Here is a 9,097-nt window from a genome sequence, read left to right as displayed (position 1 = left end):
CCATAGTTGTACTTAAGAAAAATTTCCACACTTTCTATATTAGTATAAGTGACTGAAGATAAGCATTGATTACTTAGAGGAGTTCTAAGTAATGTCACAAATACTAATACTTCATAATTAGTTCATAGTTAAACTCTTAACTAAGTATCATTAACTAATATAAGTCAAAAATTACACACAATTAATCATGTTACAATCATGATTCTGATTTCAGTGAATTCTTGAGATGAAAACTTTGTTAAATTTACTAAAACCAAAATTTCATAATTAACTTATAACACATAAGTTACAATCAATATACTAGATATCAATTGTTGACAGATTTAGTTATGATCAATCATGCTGCTTATTTATTTTAAGTTAGTTTGAATTATGGAGCAAAAAAATCAATGAATTGCTTCAATTTCCATAATCCAAACTACCCAAAATAAATACTAAATAAATATATAATAAATATCTATGAGTTAGATACTAGCACTTAAATATTTATAATTATCCTTGAGTAAGCACCAATAGGATATATGACTTATACATGGAAATCACTCTTTGGATAATTAGTAATTTTAGAAATACTTTCTAAGTATATAAAATATTGAGAGTTTTATACACATGACTTAAACAAATCCTTCAACTTTCAATATCAGTGATTTTAGAAATAAGCATTGATTACTTAGAATAAAAATTCTAAATAATATCACTCATACTAAAAGTACCATAATTATTCGTACAAGATACAAATAACTATGATGTATATTATTTTAATATAATTTAAATTATGAGACTGATATGGAATGGAATTGTCTACAGTCATAATTTAAATTAATTAAAATAGTATTCAAACTTAATGCTATAATACTTAACTACCACAAATGTATCTGACATTATAATCATGATAATCAAAATAGTAGCACTAAGTACGAGGTACTGGATTACTGATAAATTCATAAGTCCTTTAAATATTGAAGATTTAATACATGTGAACTTATATGAGGAATTCCTTACCGATGGGATTTCCAGCTAATATGTGAAAGGCATATGTCATAACCTATTTGTTAATTCGAGAATTTAACTCAACTCAAATAAGAATGTAATAAGTAAATAGTGGATCTATCGTCAGAGAGATCTCACAGAGTAACATATGTCAAAGGATTAAGAAGCATTGTTCATCTACAGACTTGATTACTTAATTCACTGGAAGAAGCTCAAGAAATTGATCAAGCCTCAGTGATATAAATCAAGATTGTGGATTTAATCAAGTGACAGAGATCTCGTCAGGGTATCAAGTAATTACAAGGATTTAGTCTGAAGAAAATCAAGAGTATCAAGGTCAAGGCATGAAGAAACGTCACGGAAGTTAGTCACTCATGAACCAGACAGTACATCGAGTGTCAACATTGAAGTGGTGGAATTGATTCATAATTGACAGTGATTTTTAGAAGAATGGTTGCTGCTCAAGATTAATATTAATTCTCTATTAATTAATTAAGTCATATAATTTAATTAAGAAAATAAATTATATCTGCAAAGATTAATTTATTGATTAATTGAATTAATTGATTAATTAATTCAGAATTAATATTAAGGATTTTCAGAATTTTTATTAGATTAAAATCTATTAATAATTCAGTAAGACAATATGATTTGAACTACTATGACAATCGGTATGACAATTGATAGTCATACCGAAAGTCTTGCTAGTTCATTCTGATTGTCTTGCTAGCTATTGGGATTGTCTTGCTAGTTCAAAAGGATAGTCTCACCGAAAGTCCTACCGGTTCAAATGGATTGTCATGCCAGTTCATTTGATTGTCTTGCCGAAAGTCTTGCTGATTCAACTGGATTGTTTTGTTTACTTAAACAACAGAAAGCAGAAGACATTCTAATTATTCGATCATACAGAACACACAAGTCAAGAACACAGCAGAAACAAAAGCAAAACATTTTCATTTTTCATCTGCTTTATTCAAGATCAAAATTCTAGATTGTAAAGTTAAATCCAAACCACTAGAATTATTTATCTTGTTCTTGTGTAACAATCTAGCGGATTAAAATCCCTAGAACTTAATCTCAAATTGCATTTAGCATTTGATCTTTTCATTGCAAAAATAGAAAAAGTTCATGTCGAATTTATTCTAGATTTGTAATAATTGATTTGAGATTAATCCCTTGTAACAGATACCGTTGTTGTAACAGCTTTCAAGTTTAATAAAAGTTTTATTTAACTTGAATTTTGTTTCACCTTTTTATTCCGCATTTTATTCGATCAAATGGTATTGTTTGCATTCAACCCCCCTTCTACAAACAAATTGGGACCTAACAATTGGTATCAGAGCCTTCTGATTAACGTACAAATCAAGATCCTAGACTTTTGTGTTTCTTTCACTCCTTGAATTTTTTATTCACTCAAAAAATTCATAATGACTATACAAAAAGTTGGAACCGTTAAAATTACACTATTCGATAAAGAAAATTATGTTATGTGGAAGAAGAAGATGCTATTGTTTTTACAAGTTGCTAATCCCAAATATCTGGAAGTGTTAAAGAAGGGTCCAAAAATTCCAATGGTTATTGAACCAGAGGTAATAGAAAATGATGTGGTGATCACCAAAGCTAGAACTTATGTGAAAGATCCTGAGGATTTCTCTCCTGCTGAAAAAGAAGAAGCCTCCCTGGATGCTAGCCTTCAATTAATTTTAGTAGATTCCCTTGATCCCTTGATGAATAGACATGTGATGAATTGTAAAGATTCCAAACATATCTGGGAAACTATTGAGGTTATTAATGAAGGCACAGAGGAAGTTAGGGAGAATAAGTTAGAAATCCTAACCTCTGAGTATGAATACTTTAAATCCAATCCAGGAGAAGGAATCACTGAAGTGTTTGAGAGGTACAATGCATTGATCAACAACCTGAACATTAATGGTAAATAATATTCCATCAGGGAGGTCAACAAAAAGTTCCTTTTAACACTGCCAACTCATCTCGAACATAGAATCACTGTCATAAGATAAGCAAGAGATCTGAGTGAGATTTCTTTGGAAAAGCTCTATGGTGTGTTAAAGACTTATGAGTTGGAGCAGATTCAGCAGAAGGAAGTTTACGGGAAAGGAAGAGTGGTCAGCACGTCTACTGCTCTAGTAGCTGATGAACAATAACAATAACCACAATATCAACAACAATCTCAACAGTCAGAAAGAATGGTACAGTCTTCCAAGGTTGAAGAAAATGTGATAGTAGAAGAATTTGATCCTCCTACTACAAATCAATCAGGAGATGATTTTTATTCCTTGGAAGAACTGGAGCAATTGGAGGATGAGTCAATGGCCCTGATTGTCAAGAGATTCTCAAATGTCAGATTCAAAAGGAATCCCAAGTTCAAGTACAAGTCCAACTACAACAGATTCCAGAAAGGTGGATCTTCATCCTCTAACACCAGCAGTGGTGGGTACAAAACAGAGATGGTTGATCGAAGCACCATTCGATGCTTCAACTGCAATGAGTTGGGACACTTTGCCACAGAATGCAGGAAGCCAAAACAAGTTAGGAAGAACTCTTACGATTCTAATCAGAAGAGTAAATCTGAAAGGGCTTACCTGGTAAAGGGAAGAAGCTGGGATGATACTGACAGTGAAGATGAAGAAGTTGGGAATCTTGCTCTCATGGCTAGTGATGCAAACACCTCATCGTCAAGAAAAGAGGTAAAATTTACTGATGCTGAATTAGTTTATCATCTAGGAGGTTCCTTAGATTATGCTCATCGTGATAATGAATTGTTAAATCAACAAATCAAAGACCTTGAGAAAGAGGTCAATGAATTAAGACTTGTGCACATTAATCAAGATAAATTAAAAGAACAAGTATCTTTTCTAGAGAATAGAGTTGACTGTTATAGACAACTTGAAACTATTCTCAAAGAAAAGATCACCGGTCTTGAGGCTAAGGTTAAAGCTTACTTTAATTCTTGTTCAAAGTCCAAAGAGTTTTACAATAAGCAAGCTGTTAATCAAACATCTGGAATAGGTTATGATTACAATGCTGCTATTGGAAAATTAGGCATAAACTCCCCTCCTCATGTCTGTGCTAAAGGCAGGGACGTACCACATGTGCTTAAGGGTGTTGATGAACCCCTCTATAAAGAATCAATTGCTGAACCATTTGATGAGACCTCATTTATTATTCAAGAAGAAATCCGTGCTGAAGATAATGCTAATGAGAAAGCTGTCTCCAAGTCAAGTATGTCAAAAGTTCCAGTCAAGGTTGTGAAAGCAACTGAGACTAACTCAGACACACATGAGTTGGATAACACAAATGCCATGTCTACCATGCATAAGTTGCCTATTGTTAATCCCTCTCATAAAGCATGTGGTGTTCCTGATTGTATGTCTTGTCCTTTTAATCTGACGTATGCTTATTTTAATGGTAAGCATATTTCTAATGATAAGACTACTCCTCGTCAGCATGTGAATAATAGAAAGCATGATAGGTCTAAGACTGCTAGTCCTCCTAAAGCTAGAAAGGAGACATTTGTGCCTAAGCCTAAACAGAAATTTGTCAAGGCTGTTCACAAGGTCAAATGTCCAGTCAATGAGAAAGTTGAGAATATTAAAATTAAGAATGTTGTTTTGCCTGATAAAGGCCAATTTTACAAATATGCCGGACCCAGCCAAGCTTGGGTTCCGAAGAAGGTCTAATCCATTTGTATTGCAGGGCATTAAACAGGTACAACCGGTAGTGTGGATTCTTGACAGCGGATCGTCAAGACATATGACCGGAGATAGAGCCCTGCTATCAAATGTGGTTGAGAAAGCTAGCCCAGTGGTTACCTTTGGAGATAACAGCAAAGGTTTAACGGAGGGATATGGCTGTTTGCTAGCTGGAAATGTTATCATTGAAAATGTATATGTTGTGCAAGGACTTGAACACAATCTGCTTAGCATTAGTCAGTTCTGTGACAACGGCTACAATGTTTTATTCGACAAGCTGAAGTGTCAGATTCTGCACAAGAAAAGTGAAAAACCCTCCTTGATGGGAATCCGGAAAGGAAATCTGTTCGTAGCTGACATGAACTCTGGAAGCAATCCTGAAGTCAATTGTTTCTATGCAAAGGCATCGTCAGATGAGAGTTGGCTATGGCACAAGAGACTTTCTCATCTCAATTTCAAAACAATGAATTCTCTTGTCAAAAGAGAATTGGTCAGAGGTCTGCCTCAGCTGGAACTCTCCCCAGAAGGACTATGTGAGGCTTGCCAGAAAGGAAAGTCAAAGAAAGCAAGTCACAGAGGCACTGACACATCTTCCATAACTGGTGTTCTGCAATTATTGCACATGGATTTATTTGGACCAGTTAATGTCCTTTCGATGTCAAAGAAGTGTTACTGTCTTGTGATAGTTGATGACTATTCCAAGTATACGTGGGTTTTATTTCTTCACTCTAAGGATGAAACACCACAAGTTGTGATTGATCATATCAAGATGATTGAGTTAGATTCTAATGTCCCTGTTAGAGCAATAAGGTCAGATAATGGAACAGAATTCAAGAATTCACTTCTCAATGGATTCTGTATAGACAAAGGGATTACCAGACAATTTTCAGCTCCTAGAACCCCTCAGCAAAATAGAGTGGTAGAAAGGAAGAATCGTACATTGATTGAAGCTGCAAGAACGATGTTAAGTGAATCAGGTTTTCCAATGTACTTTTGGGCTGATGCTGTCAATACTGCATGTTATACTCAGAATCGAACTCTAATCAACAAAGACTTCATGAAAACTCCTTATGAGATTTTGAATGAACAGAAACCTTCTATCAAATACTTTCATGTATTTGGTGCCAGATGCTTCGTGCTCAAGGATTGAGATGATCGTCGTGGTAAATTCGAGGCAAAGGCATATGAGGGTATTTTTTTTGGATATGGAAGAAGATCATACAGAGTGTATATCATTGATCAATGCAAAGTAACTGAAAGTGTCAATGTTACATTTGATGACACTAAACTCCCTAGTATCCAAACTGAAGATCCTTCTGAGAAACTGAAGTTTGATGATATGTCAGATTCAGAATCAGAACATGGTCAAGAACCTGAGGTTGTTGCTGGTGAAGAACCTGTTAATCATGATGATACTCAAGGTAATAGTGATGGAAACTTTGGCAACAATGGAGATACCACTGCTACTGACGGAGAATCTTCAAGTCAACATGGCAACAACTCAGGGGGAGATGCTGAAGGATCATCTAGTAGGACACAACATCCCAATGAATTTCAAGGCGAATCATCAAGATCAAATCTTCCAAGACAGACTGTCTGGAATAAAGCTCATCCTTTGAGTTGATTATTGGTGATCCAGATGTTGGAGTCAGAACTAGACGTGCTACTCAAAATGAGTGTTTGTTCTCAGGATTTCTTTCTGAGATGGAACCTAAGAAGATTGAGGAAGCACTGACTGATCCAGATTGGGTGATTGCTATGCAAGATGAACTCAATCAGTTTGAAAGTCAACAAGTCTGGAAACTGGTACCTAGACCTACTGATAAGTGGCATTTTATACCACTTAGAACGTCTTAAAATGGCTTAAATTGGTGTCTTGAAATCAAGTATTTTGTGTATTTGATGCGTTTTTCTAGTGTTTATGCATTTCAGGGTATTAGTTGCATTTCGGGGGAGGAATCATCAAGAATAAGCCTTGGCATGTGTTCACCATTGCGAGAGGAAAGGAATGGGCAGATTACGGCGAAGAAATGGAGCAAACCTGGATTTTTTCCAGTAGAGGCCTGCGCGCCCGCGCAGCTATGCTGAGCGGCCGCGCAGGGTCGGGGGAAAAAAGATAAATTATTTTAGACTTTTACTTCTGTTTGGCTTCCAACTTCTATGTAATCTGAGTTTTATGGGACTATTATATAAGTAGATTTGAGACGTTTTCACAGAGAGTATTGAAGGGATTATGTTTTAGATTGTGTTTTACGCAAGAAGCGAAGGAGATAAGGAAGAAGACCGATTTAGCACACCGCAACGAAGAGGAAGCATATTTTCTTGTGATTCTTGTTTCATTGTAACGTTGGATGCTAGTTTTCTTGCTTTGACTTATTTACTCTTGTGACGTACTCTGTTTTAATATAATTAGTTTAGTTATTATTTTCTTGTGTTTGTTTATCATGATTTCATATGAACCCATGATGGCGATAAGTTCTATTATGGGCTAATCGTGATCATGGGGTTGCAACGGATTTATTATGGATCTCTTTAGTTAATTGTTTAATACTTTAGTGTGTGATGATTGCTTGATATCTAGTATTGGTTGTGCGTATTCGTCTTATGTGCGTCGCGAACATATAAGATAGGGTGTTAATCTCTTGTGAAGTGACAGTGGATCTTGAGATTTAGAACTTGCCATGCTAGCATAGGTTCATGTACGTTGTGCATGATTAGTGGGTAACTCTAACAGTTTTATTTGCTCTATGTAATCAAAAAGGAATAACTTGAGCTTAAATCGTTGTGTTGTCAATTTCTGTAGACATATAGGAACTCAACATAATTGATGACTATTCAACTTCTATCTTAATTGTGGATGATTGGTAGAATGGTATTAGTACAATGAAAGTTGGCTTTTATTAGTTTCGTGTTATTCGATTAATATCATCACTGTCACATGCTAAAGGTAATAACAATGGCTATAGAAGAAAGTAATAATGAAGTTGTGATCTCATGAGTGTTTTATTATTGATAAATTGAAGTGTTAGTTAAGTGGTTAGTTTAGTAGTTAATTATAGTTAATATTTAATCAACAATTTTAAGTGTTATTATCTTAACATTGAGAAGTAATCATACATTGGTGAGTGAGTTTAATTAGACAATAATTTAGTCTGAGTCTCTGAGGGAACGAACTAGAAAATATTCTATATTACTTGCGAACGCGTATACTTGCGTGAATATTAGTGCGTGTTTTCGCCCTAACAAGTTTTTGGCGCCGCTGCCGGGGACTCGGCGTATTTGTTTAGTTTATGTACTTACCATCATTGGTCATTAGGACTCAGTGATTAGGACGTAGTAGTTACTTACTCTTTTCGGTTGTGTTTCAGGTACTTTAGCAAGCGTTTATGCAAACTCGTTCTCGTGCTCGCAAGAGGACTTTAGATACAGCTGAGGAGACAGACGAAGTTCTTGATATTCCGGAGAAGTTAGATTTTGAGGATTCGGATTCAGGAACTGAGCAGAAAGAACCAGTAAACATGGGAGATCGTATTGTTCAAGCTGATCCAGCTCTTATGGATTTTTCTCGGCCTAAAATTGATGACATTCAGTCAAGCATCCTTCATCCGGCTATTCAAGCTAACACCTTTGAAATCAAGCCGGGCACTATTCAGATGGTGCAGAATTCTGTTTCTTTTGGAAGAGCGGCAACTGAAGACCCCAACATGCACATAAGGAATTTTGTCGAGATCTGCAGCACTTTTAAGTATAATGGCGTGACTGATGAGGCTATCAAGTTGAGGCTTTTCCCATTCTCACTAAGGGACAAGGCTAAAGACTGGTTACATTCTGAACCAGCTGGGTCCATCACTACGTGGCAAGATCTTGCGCAAAAGTTTCTGGTGAAGTTTTATCTGATGGCAAAGACTGCTGCTATGAGGAGTGCTCTTACTCAGTTTGCGCAGCAACCTACAGAATCTATGTGCGAGGCTTGGGAACGCTACAAGGAAATGTTGAGAAAATGTCCACATCATGGAATGCCGGATTGGATGGTGATCACTGGTTTCTATAATGGTTCGGGGGCCCAATCTCGGCCCATGCTCGATGCAGCAGCTGGAGGAGCCTTATGGGCTAAAAGCTATACTGAGGCGTATAATCTTATCGAGACGATGGCTGCAAATGAGCATCAAAACCCAACTCAGAGGATGACGTCAGGCAAGGTAGCAGGTATTCTGGAAGTTGATGCAGCCACCGCTATTGCAGCTCAGCTCCAAGCGCTATCAATGAAGGTTGATTCTCTGGCTACGTATGGAGTTAATCAAATAGCTATGGTTTGTGAGCTTTGTGCAGGTTCTCATGCTATGGATCAGTGTTCTCTTGTCAATGAATCTGTTCAGTTTGTGAATAATTATCAG

The 9,097-nt window shown here is 36.1% G+C and overlaps 1 non-coding gene across 1 annotated transcript; it reads right to left on the bottom strand.

The window, feature by feature from the left end:
• Positions 1–8,614: 8,614 nt before the first annotated feature.
• Positions 8,615–8,721, bottom strand: LOC141698863 (small nucleolar RNA R71). Its single transcript, XR_012565362.1, has one exon. It is a non-coding gene; the product is annotated as a small nucleolar RNA R71 (small nucleolar RNA).
• Positions 8,722–9,097: the final 376 nt, after the last annotated feature.

This window comes from Apium graveolens, chromosome 11 (assembly GCF_009905375.1).
Source record: "Apium graveolens cultivar Ventura chromosome 11, ASM990537v1, whole genome shotgun sequence".
NCBI lineage: Eukaryota > Viridiplantae > Streptophyta > Magnoliopsida > Apiales > Apiaceae > Apium > Apium graveolens.
Note: the sequence above shows the minus strand (reverse complement) of the source record. Positions and strands in the feature narration are given on the sequence as shown.